This window comes from Lichenostomus cassidix, chromosome 1, assembly GCF_008360975.1.
Source record: "Lichenostomus cassidix isolate B80296 chromosome 1, HeHo_3.0, whole genome shotgun sequence".
NCBI lineage: Eukaryota > Metazoa > Chordata > Aves > Passeriformes > Meliphagidae > Lichenostomus > Lichenostomus cassidix.
This window is the reverse complement of record NC_139479.1, coordinates 28,485,463-28,498,860: the sequence shown is the minus strand read 5'-3', so window position 1 is coordinate 28,498,860 and position 13,398 is coordinate 28,485,463. Positions and strand designations below refer to the sequence as shown.

At 37.1% G+C, this 13,398-nt stretch overlaps 1 long non-coding RNA gene across 1 annotated transcript; it reads right to left on the bottom strand.

The window, feature by feature from the left end:
* Nucleotides 1-666: 666 nt before the first annotated feature.
* Nucleotides 667-10,944, bottom strand: LOC146444409 (uncharacterized). Its single transcript, XR_014850597.1, has 4 exons — nucleotides 10,847-10,944; nucleotides 6,401-6,502; nucleotides 5,283-5,336; nucleotides 667-3,283 (listed from the first exon to the last, which is right to left on the bottom strand). It is a non-coding gene; the product is annotated as an uncharacterized LOC146444409 (long non-coding RNA).
* Nucleotides 10,945-13,398: the final 2,454 nt, after the last annotated feature.

Sequence of the window (13,398 nt, the reverse complement as noted above, 5' to 3'; positions counted from 1 at the left end):
ATGCAACGTTCGAACTGCTATAACTAGTGACAGTGCTAAAAAAAGAAAGGGAACAAAAAAATCTTGTTTGTGTCAGGATAGTATGACCCAAGACCTTTCTGTGCCCTTTGAGAGCATCTCTGTATGAACAGCTAGTCAGGAGCCTAACTGAAAGACCTGTGAGGAAACAGGCTACTGTTATAGACCATCTCTCACAAACAGGCAGGAACAAGTTTGGGATCTAAAATACAATAGAATCTGTCAGAGAGAAAACTAAAAAAAAAAAAAATTTAGTCTCAGTTTGCACACGCATTTTACAATCTCATGAAAGCTGTCAAAGAAAAAAGCAGTGTTCCTACTGTCTGAGCCTGGGAGCAGGCTAAGGGGGAGTTGTTCTTGCAAGAAAAGGCAATACTGAGTGCTGTCACTATTCACCATCTGAGAACAGAGAAAATCAAGTTGCTAGTCAAAGAGGACAGGCTGCGAAGCAACTGTGCTTCAGTTGCTACCTGAAGCAACTATTGTTGCTTAGACCTTACCCCTGAACAAATTAGGACTCTTTCCAGGCTGACTGATGGATCCTGACCCTAAAGATTTTTGTTTATGTAGTCCAGAGCTCATAGTATAGAATGCGCTATCACACCTACTTAGCCAAATCACAGCGGTCAAGACAAACTCCTCTGGGCAAAGAGCCTATCTGTTTGTTACTTTATGGCTTTTGCCACACAGAGCTTTCAGCCCAGAGAGGAGCAAGGAGGGACATCCACCCAGAGCTACGTGGCATTTGGAATCATAGAATCATTCAGGGCAGAAAAGTCCTACAACATCATTGAGCTGAACTGTAAACCTAACAATGTAGGGGAGTTGCCTTCACCAGAGGTTAGTTAATATTTTCTCTTTAGTCCTTGCGGACAGGTCCTCTAGTTGTCTATATACAGACAGAAAATGAGCATAAGGCTCTTTGAAAATATTTTAAGGTGGACTAACTGAGATAAATATTGGTATTTTTGCTGACACCACCAACATAGTTAATGTCAACTCTAAAAGCCCTATTTAATGTGAACATCTGGCCCATTATGCAGATGTTAACTGGAGTGAAACCATCATGCATGTTCTGTATAAACAGCCTACTGTGTCACCTAGTAACAGCATTTGACTCTTAATAGTCTGTGTGTTTTCAAGCTGACCCTCATCTCAGAACTTTTTCCCAAATATTAATCACTTTGGCTTGTACAGTTCCCAAGATTATCTCTTTTGTATGATATGTTTAAACTTGTGTAGTTTAAGTTTTTTCACTCTACGCAGCAACCTTAAATTGCTTTCTCATCTGCTGCTGAACCCATCTTGTTCATCTCTGTAGCCAGAAACAACATAACCTGAAATACAAACATGTTTTTACAGAAAAGTAAGAATCCCTCTGGCTAATCTGACATGTTCCATGTTGGATCATCCTAGCTATCATATACTGAAACTGTCAGAAATTACAGTTACAGCCCAAATATATACAGCTTCTTCTATGCTGGACCCCCTATCAAGCCATGATTACTGTCATGAATTGGATGAGTAATAGCAAAGAGGAAGGGTTGCTGGGTTTTGTTACAAATAACATACCTGTCAGTGAAGTGAAAGGCATGGCACATCCAAAAATATAACGTATGACATGCTTTTCACTTCACCAGGAGGGATAGAGGAACAAATAAACTACGTGTTTCAAACGTCTCATCTTCCACTCACATTTTGTCTAAGCAATTTCCTGGCTATTGTTTCCCACAAAGTACTCCAATCAGCAAAGAAATTGTATTTTAGTCTATTTACAAAATGCAATGTGTTGTCTGATGTGCAGTTCTCACTTTTTAAAAACACAAGTGAGTAAAAGCCATTATAAGCAAATGCACCTATTCTTGTTAAGGGAGTCTACTATGAAGCCCCGCCCTAAAGCTGGGCAGTGCAAATCTGCATGAGGAACCTGGAGTTTTTGGAAAATTGAAGCATAGTTGGACATTGCAGACACTTCAGGCAACAGAAAAAAAGATATCTCAGTGCTCTGGTAAGAAAGCTGCGTTGACTCAAGGGCTGCCACATGTGTAGACAGCTTCTTCACAGCTCACCTCATCATCTCCCCTTATTTTCCACCTCAGTTTTCACCCCCACCTTCCTTAGCACAGTTTGCATTGTTTCCTTTTAACTGCTGCTATAATTCTGTGAAAAACAGTTTTGTTATCTTCAGTACTTTAGGTTTGTTACTAACTTCCCCAAAATATTCTATACAATTGAGTTCATAATTGAATAATCTAGGTTTCACTTGAGGTGACCAAAACCAGATGATTTGTTTTTAAAACCTCCATGAAATACAAATGCTACTGTGGATAGAGAGCTATGATTCACAAGCTGCAGAAACCCAGTTCTGATCCCTGGTTTGTGTGCTCTGTTTGGTGACTGTCTTGCTGTTTGCTGCAGCATATCAATTCTGAAAGTGATATAGTGCTTTCAAGTCAAAGGAAGTTAGAAAATGATCCGGAAATGTAGCAGCTCAATAATACCTCCATAATAAATGTTTCACACTGGATTCCATTATAAGTGTCATATTCAGTCTTATGGCTTTGCACAGGAAAAGATTTCGTGATTACTGCCAGAGTACAAGGAGAACATTTTCTGGCAAATATACAGGCCATTTATCAAGGTATGGAGGACTAAAAAACTGTGCCACAACACTGAGCTGCTAATTATTAGAAAAGGTTTAAAAGCAAGCAAAGAAAAACTGATTTTCAAAAAACAATTTTTTTAGAAGTATTATCCTTACAGGTAGCTTTTCCTAGATAATTACTTTGATCATCCATCAACCCAGGAATGCTTTTTTTTTAATGGGAGAATTAATTTAATTGAACACTATAGAAGTTCAACATGGGCTCTCTTTAAGCACATTACAAAGAACTAAGAACACAAGATACGCAATTAATCTAATCCCAAGGCAGACACATACAACAGGTCAGATGGCTCACCACACCCATCTATAGTCTGGGCAGCCAGATCAATTCAACAGGGATTTCTGCCCCAAATGAGTAACACATGAGAATGTTTGGTGTACACTGCCATGGAGAACTGCCCTGTCCATGAGGGCTTTCCTCATCACAGTGCAAATCAACCTAAAATATAGGTAATAATCTCTATATGTTTCTCCCTTCATCACCCTACAATTTCCATGCACCTGCACTTCAAATATCTAATCATCATTTATGGTCCAACATCCTCAGTGCAGCAGGTACCAGGAGAACATTGTACATGGCAGGGAACTTCCAACAGGCAGCTAAAAAGAGAAAGGAGCACATATGAGGTATGGGGAGCCTGTTACCTTGGGAGGAATAAGTACTAGGAAGCTTGAAGTTACCAGATTTGTCTTTTATTGCCTTTCTCACACCCACAGGCTAGGAAATAAGTAGTAGTGTTGGCAACACTCCTGAAAACTGCTGGCGGATTAGTGATGATTTCAGTGTTTTATGCATCAATTTCTGCTTAATGAGTGCCCAGTTATTCTAGTTATTCCTGGTAACTATGTTACAATGCCTGTATTCAGCCAGAGTGAATTAAATCTCCCTGCTTTAGATAAATGCATATTAGGCATTTCAGGTGGAATTCATATGCCCATCTTTAGACATCTAGAGTATACACAGACTTGGTGTGTAGCAACTCTATTCTCCTTCACCTGTAAGTGGAGATAGAAAGAGAGAAAAAGATTTTTAGTGCTTGATTTGTTATCCTAGAAAACCACCTTGATATGGGCTAAATTGCCTTCGTGTCATTGACGGTAAAAGGGACTTGGATACTCACTTCAGCTGGTGCCTGCAGCTGGCCACAAATCAGAAGCCAGTGTCAGAGAGGATGAATCCCACCCCAGAAATGCTGATGACCTCTCAAAAATCTTAGGAAGACAAAGGATTCCCATAGAAAATGATATTGCTCCCTGGAGCTATTTTCTCATTTAAAATGAAGCTCCATGTGCTGAAAAGATTTGGTTTTTTACCCTACTGTGTACAAACCTGATAATTTCCATTAAAATGTAACCTTGATCAAGGTTATTATTAACCTGTGTAACACATGCTAGTAGTGGTCAAAAAAGTTAGCTTAACCTAATCACCTCAAGGCTCAGAAGGATCTATTGGTCATTGCATTTTTTCGTAATTCTCAGTTTTTATGCTTTCCTCATTTGTACCGTTTTTACATTTTATTTTGTCATTTTTCTCATTTGCATTTTCTCTCTTTCACATAGCAGAGAAGTTTCTCATTTACAAGCTGACACCTGTGGGTCTGAACAGCACCTTTAATATGAGTTATATGGATAAGATGTGCTGCATGATTTTTCAGTGTACCTTACTCAATAATTGACCTCACGTAGATTATCAGTTATTCATGGCCTCTTGCCTTAAAAAGGGTCCTAAACAGCCAGTCACAATTTAAAAGCATATTATTCTGCCTTAAACACATCTACTCACAGTACCTTTCACAAATTATTGGCCATTTTCTCTCCCAGAATTAAGGATTATAGAAGCTTGTGCAATGAGAACTTTGTTCATCATAACTCATCCTCTTACTTGCTTATGCAATGAAGCATTATAGCGTGTAGGTAGTTGTTTCAGAGGACTTATGACTTCACTAGCTGTACAAAGGGGAGGACAAAGACAAGTCAGGAGGAAGAAAAACATTTACAACACAATGAGAAGGTAAATCAACTTACATTTGCTGCAAATAAGTTGATGGGAAATACCACTAATGCTCCTTTCTAGCTGTGAAGATGAGGTGCTTTTACCAGTCTTTTAAAATTATAATACATTACTTTAGGTGGTCTTTAAGTTGAAGAGCCCAGACTTTGCATACTTCTCTCCTTATCTTTGGACAAATGTTAGAAGTTGAAAAAAAACCAGGGTAGGGAATGAACCTCATAAGAATTCCTCCTAGAGCTGCAGAGGATTCCACCACTGGAAACCTAGTTTGGAGGTTGAAAATCTGTGCAGATCATCTGCTAACATATCTGGAGTTAAGCATATCCTTCTTTTGCATCCTATTTTTCTAATGGAAGAGAGGAAACAGTGCCAACATTCTATGGGCATATCCAGGATGGCAAAGGAGGTGTGAAGTGATAGACTACATTCTGGAGATGGTCCTTGTCCAGTCAAAAATAGTGCTGATTGTGCCATCAGAACATTCCTGAGATCTCCCAGTTAAAAAAAAAAAAGCATGAGAAATTGTAGTTCACATTGATATGCTCTGGAGTTAACACTCAATGTGCTTATTAATTTCATCCCACTTACTCCCTTGTGTTTATGCGCTTTTTCATCCTGGGCTTTAGTAGAGTTCTTTGAGATCTGCAAAAGGAAGGGAGCAAGAACTGCTAATTATTATTGTTACTGATGGAAGATTGCAATAAGCTTTAGCAGTTTTTGGATCAAGGCTTGAATTACTGAGTATACTTTAAAGTTTTTTCACTCTCTCTCAGTTTAGAAGTGTATGCATGCATACAAAAACAACTCCACAAAGACAAAGGTATGAACTGAAGCCTGAGCAAAACTAGCAACTTCTCTTGTTATGTGTGTCTCATATCCTTGGCTTTTTTTATTTAAATGACCCTTGTGTGGTAGGATAAGAAAGAATAATATATGATTAATTTCTATTCTGAAGCCTTGTTTGAAAGGTGCTTTATTTGCATTAGCATTCATAATTACTTAATGACAAATCAGATATGGTTCATTGCTAGTAAGTGTAGAAACATGTTGTCTGAAGGATGTAGTTTAATTAGTATACTCCTAAAAACATGTCCCTCATGACCATTGGATGTAATCATTATTTTATGTATTTAACTGTGAAATTTATGTTTACTCAGCAGGCTAGAAACCATCTTTTTTTTTTTTCTGAAGCTATTTAATGCAATACATTTAGACTTTAAAGAAACCCACAAAATTTCCCCAACAGCAGGTACTAAATAAACAAAAAAAAATTAAAACAACTATTATTGCAATGAAGCTGATATATTTTTTAAAAAAAATATCACCCACATAATATTGCATCCATAAAACATAGCAGGAGGAATAAATATGCAGGGAAGCTCATTTTAATTCCTCAGTTAATAACTTAGATGGAGGAGATGCACACTCTCCTAGATCAATGAGACAATTTGGGCATTCTTTTATTGTTGATTAGTGAATGTGAAAATGACCTCATTTCAAGGGCATCGAGCGATTTCTCTTTCTCTGCACTTGTATAACAAAAGTGAATATTGTGAACACTTTTTCTACCCAGGCTGCTGTAGATGCACCTTTCCTCTGTGTCACACAGACAGTGACATCAATCAAAAATCATCATGATTTTGGAAGAGATCTCTAAAAGTTACATAGGCTCTTTACCAGTAATCTCATTTTTCCTTAAGTCTCACCTTGGAAAAGGGAGACCTTGTTCATTGAGCATTTCCAGTGGGCTGCAGGAAAGCAGTCAGGGAGGCAGATGTTACTCAAGGTGGAATCAGTCTCACTTTCACCTGCAAAAACACTACAGTTAAAAGAGCGAACAATTTTCTTCCACTCCCCTGCAACACTTATTTCTAGAATGTTCATATTTTTAGCATACTTACTATAATTTAAGGATTTAATCATACAATTATTCATATTTTAAAATACTTACTAAGTAATACACTTTCTACTTTGTTATTTCTACTCCTGATTAATCATTCACTTGAGGCTAGGACTGGTGACTTAGAGATAGGTGCCTTTTGCCCCTGTAAGTACTGAACTGTTAGGTTTTAAAGTCCTTTACGTTTATCAGGGTTTTCCCGTATGACTAGGCACAGGCACTGTAACAGGGTTATGGGTGCCTCTGTGCTTCTGCTGCCCAAACTGCAGCACTCACAGTATCTGGCAGTGCAGCGCCTGCAGTGATCTTCAAATTGTTATCATCACTTGCCCAGGGAAAGCAGAGGTGCTAGGCAGGGGTAAGAAGCATGAGCTTTCTGCCTGAACATCCCCTACAGCTGGAAAACTGTGTGCCCCTTGACAAGTTACAGGACATGAAAAGAGGAGAAACATGGCTCCGCTTTTTACAGATTGTCACTGGGTCAGTGGCTGCACTTGGTATTATGAAGAGCAGCTCATGACATTACATTAAAAAGCAAGTAATAAATGGGACCATTAAGCTTGGGTGGTGATGAAGAACACAGCCAACTTTTGAAGCAATAATATTGCAAACACGACAGGATGTTTTAGTAATTCCTTGGTCCATGGTGATCTGCTTCTCTAGGGTCTGCTGGACAATGCTGAATGCTTTTCTTCCCCATTCTCCATGCAGGCTCTGCAGCCTCTGTGCTCTCCCAGAGGATATGCTATGCATGCTGTCCCAGACTACATCAGTAGTTTAGACTAAGGCAGAAATGCATGTGTTTTCTAATGCCAGCAAACAACAAATATGATAGATGAAATGTAAATGAAAACTAATGTAAGGATTCCTTCAAAATCACTCCAACTGAAAAATGTAAAGCACAGTCATAATCCAAAATAAAAGGGGGTCTGGTTTTTCTTCCCTTTGAAAATTGCAGAAATGTGTCCTTTTGCTTTGCTTTTTACGACATGTACCTGAAATATCGTGTAGCAAATAGGGCATCTTCCACAAAATCTCCACAAAGAAAATTCTGTTGGGAATGAGACCAGGCCATTTTCTGAAGGACACTTCTTTTTGTGATGAAAACAGAATTTAAAATGCAAGAAAGAGCATTTCCCTAACTGAAAAACAGATTGAATAGCTGAAGCAGGGGTGTGTGGATGAAGACTGCAGCTAGGAATGTACAGAGAGCCTGTTGAAGGGGTGGAGGGCAGGTGGTACAGATTGGCAAGATTGTTGGATGTGGGCTGGTAGAAATGTGTATTGGGAGTAGTCATGAGGGAGACAAGAAGTGTTGCTCACACCAGAAAAAACTTTTTGAGGTACAGGATGAATATCATGAAGCTTCAGAGAAATATTTTGCCATAAAACTTTGTGCTTTATCTCAGTGCTCAGGACATTTTCATATTCATTAATTGCTTTTTTCTTTTTTCTTTTCGCTTACTAAAATAAAGCCAAAAAAGTAAACTTTAACAAGTCCTCTTTTTTTAAGGAGAAAAATTAGGAGAAAAAATAGAAGTGTGCTGAAAGACACTTAACCTTGTGTCTTTCTTTGTGTTCCTACATGATTTTTTTTCTTTAAAGTTCTGAAGTAGAGGTGTAGGGATCATCCCACACAACAGGAAATGTACATTGAAACTTAAATGAGTCTGTATGTCATATGAGTTCAACAAGTCCAAATCCTTAATGACAAAGCATCAGCTGCCTTGCCGTGGAAAATTGCCTGTTGTTGGAACTGCAGGTTGCTTTTTGTTATTTAAAGAAAAAAACATTTTGTTTTCGAACTTCTCATATGTCACTAACAATAAGGGAAATATTTTAAAGACAACAACTAAAAATCAAATTAACGCAGTAACACAGCTTTATGCCACTTGTGAATTCATAGCAAAGAACAGTGAAAGACAAATTTTTGACAAATAAAAATTCAGAACTCAGTATTATAACTATATTATCTGTTCAGAGTGATGTGATTGTACTGAAGGAAACAAACCAGTTTAGATCAAGAACTCTATGTAATACTATATTGAATATGAAGTGGAAAATTTTAAAGAAAAATTACTGGACAATGAAGGCATTACATACATTGCAAAATTTTCATCAATATTGATAGATACTGAATACCCTGTCAAATTAACCCAAAGCTGTCATATGACTGATAACATTTGCAAAATAAACTAATGTAATTATAGTCAGTCTATCTCTTATTTAATGAAAACCTCAAATACTCTATAATCTATCAATAGGGTATTGTTTTTCTTCATCAGAGGTGCCTGTTCTAAAGGTGATCTCCCTGAAACTGAAAATCATCCACAGATTTCACAGATTTCGTCCTCTGTTAACACTGAAAGATAGCAAGGACATCTGTTGTAAAAAACGGATTTTGCTCTTGGTTGCCAGTGATGGTCCTGCCACTGGCATGTAATGACACAAGCTTCAGGAATATAAAGGAATAGTATTTTTTTCTACTATTGCTGAAGTATTGGTGTATGAATCAGCATACACCAATGCAAAAAACATGCAAAAGTAGAGAATAAGGGCTGTCGGTTACACGAAAATTCTGTGTAGTCTCATCTTGGCTGGTGGCAAATAGCAGATCCAACAGAAATATTTCACAAATGATACTTCTGCTCCTAAGTCTCCCTACATACAGCAACTGGTATTGTGGGCTGAGAGATTGCATTTACAATATTTATGTTACTGAGAGATTGCATTTACAACCTGTATTTAATGGCTCCTCACAGCCTTTTCCACCATTAAATGAAATTCCATTTGTATCCCTATGATGTTAATACCTGTAACACAAGTAGTACGACACCCTACATGCTCTTTATTGTGGCCACCTCGTGTTTCTCCCTGTCCATCAATAAATCCAGCAAGGTAACTATCTGTAGAGTTTCGTGGGACCCAGATGGGATCCACTGTCTTTTAGGATTGTTTTTCAGTTGAGAAATCTAGGTGGAAAATATGAAGGGAAGGTCTTGTATAGTTGCACAGTTTCAGTACAATGATAGTAGCATGAACAGCCTCTGGTCCTGATTATGCTCTGCTCTGGTTTGTGAGAGCTCATATCCCTTACCAGCTTGGTCTACCTAGTTCCACTGCAGATGCTATTTTTATTAACATAATTGCTTTATCTTTCTTGAAACTTTCCAAGCAGCCCTCAATTATTATTCAATAATAACATACAGTGGTCAGTTCAACAGGCTAATTATAAGATGCAATGCCATAAAAAGTATTTAATTTTATCACTTCTACATCTGTTGCCTTTTCCTTTCACTCAATGCCCTTTGTGTCTTACTGTAGAACAGAGTAGTGAGGACTACCCACTGCTTTTCGCTGTACCACTCATTATTATATATGTCATCTGCTGTTCTTTTTGCTTCACAGTAAATAATCTTTTCAATTTCTTTTCATGTGAATACTCCCTATCCAACTAATATGTATTTTCTGCCCTTTTTCAGACCTTTCTTCCTCTGCTCCATCGTTCTGAAATGTGACTGAAACCCGGTAGAGTATTCAACATGAGTATGAAACCTCCATTTATAGAGTGCCATTATAATAATTCCTGTATTAGTCTCCATCCCCTTCTTAATATAGCCTAACATCTGAGAACCTTATCAAAAAGTGAAATGTGAAGCAATTAAATCTACAATATGTAAATCTGAACCTGACAGGCCTATAAGAAAGATATCCTTTATGTATAAAAAATAAAACTCACTCTGAATTAAGGGAACAAACAAAAGATGATGCATGGGGAGTGTTAAAGAGGATTAATAACAAGAAATGGCTGTAAGACCTTCATCACAAAATCCATGAGCTAAATTCTGCTCCCCATTACAACCTCAATGGATACTATGAACATTAGTAACCTGCAATTATGTTGTATAAAGGCTGCTGAGTCGCATTGTAATTAACATCCTTTAGGGTGACCACAGTAATTTTAAATGTTATCCTTGAATATACAAATGAAAGTGGAAGGTGTTGAATATTCTATAGCAAAGTTGAAGAGGATGTCAGTTTTATATATATTTCTTTTTTATATCACATTGTGATAAGTAAGCCCCCACAGAAGGATTTTTCGCTTGCAGAAGTGCAATGAACCACAACTTGAAAATTGTCCAAATTTTTTTTCAGTTTTGTCCAGATATATTAAATAACACCAACCATAGATTTTGAAATTAAGATGGCAGTAATAAATACTGTTATAATTACAGAAGTAGCCCCTGCTTACAATATTGAAGTGGGACACTTCCTCCTTAAGGAAAGCCTCCAGGCTGATGTAAAATTACATCTTGTAGTGCTGGCAGGGGTTACCATAAGATTCATTGCAGTGAATTTAGAGAAGAGAGATTGCAGTCCACCAATCCTGCCTTTCCTCTCTACAGAGATTTATGATTCTGGTCAAAATTCCTGCTGGTGATTTGGAGACAACAGGTTCCCATTGCAGTCATCAAATATTTAAGGCACATTGAATGGAAAGCACATTGTGAGAGTGAGGAGTGCATCCCTGGTGAGTTACATGGTTGCAGTGCCAAGTTCTGGCTAATGGTTTTGGTGGCTGAAAAAAAGAAAAGCAAGTGCTAAAAGCTGAAAATTGCATCAAATGAGGAATTCTAATACATGTATGAGGCTTATCTAATCCTACGTACTTCACCTGGTAACATTTACAGTCTTCAGAAAGGCTCAGATATACAAGAATATCTGACTTTTGGTGCTGGCATGAAGACTGTTTAGAGAGCCAGAGACAATTATTTGAACTTATATAAGGCGTTTCTGGTTTCATGAGCTCTGTAGTGTTCTTACAAGTATACCAGAAACATATAAAATATCTCATAAAAGGACAAGATATACATGTCTATTAGACTAATGATGCCTAAAAGACAAAATTCTTCACAATATTCCATACAGTACTCTGAGGAACTGCAGATCAATATTCACTTCTTTTTTTTTTTTTTTTAATGTTTTTAGTTGGGCTTTTTGTTTCTCCTCTACTTATCTGTACTTTTTCTGTTTCTCTCATGAGAACTTTTGGCTGTGGATCTGTGTTTGGTCTCTTTTTGGAGGCCATTGCTGTGCTGTGGTGAATATCCAGCTCCTCAGCTCAGTGCTCTGCAGTACTGGGAGATTCTGCTGTTCCATGAATGGTTTGAACTTCAGCTCTTATACCTCAGTGAAGGTGGTAAAGCCAATTTGAATTGTCCTATAAATATTCCTTGACTTCTTGTTAACTCTTTATTCCATTCTTTCTCACATACATGGAAAAGGAAAGAATTCCTTCAGTATAGAAACATAGAAGGTGTTTCACTGCTTGACAGAGCAAAGCAGTGCTGCCCAAAAAATACAGAGGTGAATATTTTATCTAATTGAAACATGATAGTGAATTCTAATATACAGTAGAATTCTACTATACAGTAGACCAAGTATTGTTTTTAAGAGGTTTTTTTTAGGGGACTTTAGCATTGCTACTGGCTAAAATTTCCAAACTTGTGAGAAGTTCCATAGGACCTATAAAGTCTTCAGGCTGTCAAAAAGGTCTCTTTCCCATGATTTTTCCGAATATGAAAGCTACTTGGGTAGACTAAGGATTAAATTTATTTCTCAGATGGAGATGAAATAAACCTTTTATCTAAGAAAAGTCCTTAAACATGTGCTCAGCTCAACATGTAAGTCATTTGAAGTAGGATGTTTCTTATGTAGCTATAGTGAAAGAGTGGAGTTCTAGACTCTTGATAACTCTGCTTCTTCCTTTTTCAGGTAATAGAAATAAATTTAATACGTGCCATATCATTTGGTACCATCAAAAAAAAAAAAAAAGAAAAAAAAAGAAGAGAATTCCTAAGTAAAAATACAGAACTGTTTGTATTTTATTTGCTTGAAAATGGTTGCTTCAGCTTCAGATAAAGGAAAGTGCCTTACACACAGCCTTTGAGTAAAACTGCTGACGTTTTGGATTGATAGCTCTTTAAATTAATGATACATTTAAATAAATACCTAAATTGCAATAGAATTTCATGTTATATCTACATTAATAATACCAAATGAATTAGTCATGATTAATGCTATAAAGAATATCAAATGAATTAATAATGATTGGCCCCTTATTGCAAAATGGGCAACACTTTATAATAAGTGGCAAATCATTCTTACTTCCTTTGGTATTTCTTGCAATAATTTTAATCATGATGAATATTTTTGGTATTCAGGCATATATAATGCAAGATTCTATAGGAAGTTCATTGTAATTTAACATAATCTTACTGAAAGTATTAATTTTTAAACCTGCCACTATATTTGGGGCCAGATCCAGGCCAAATTTAGGTACTTTGAGGTTTTTCCATCTGGCACAATGTAGGTGTCACGGGATGGCCCTCAGAATGAAGGGTACTGGTGCAGATATGGGTAGGTGAGTCAGTCTCATGAGCAACTTTGCCAGCCTGTTCATGATAAATGCCTTTAACCAAATCAAGCTTCTGATTAAAAACCACCTGATTATGGTTCCTTTAAAGGTATTTGGTTTTTAAAATATATTTTTATGTAAATAATTAATACTAATAATTTATTCCAGTGTTAAGGTCATATGTAATATGTGTTGACAGTCTTGTAATGTCAATTCTCATGTTAGGGAATTCTGTTTCCTGGCATCCCTCATCTTGCCATAGAAAATTTCACTGCTATGAGTTGATTTTTTACAAATTTTTGGTCTGTGATCTTGATCTTGTGGTGAGTAGGGACATCAGAAGGCCAACAAAACAATGCTTGAGTGGACTTAAAGAAGAGAAAGAC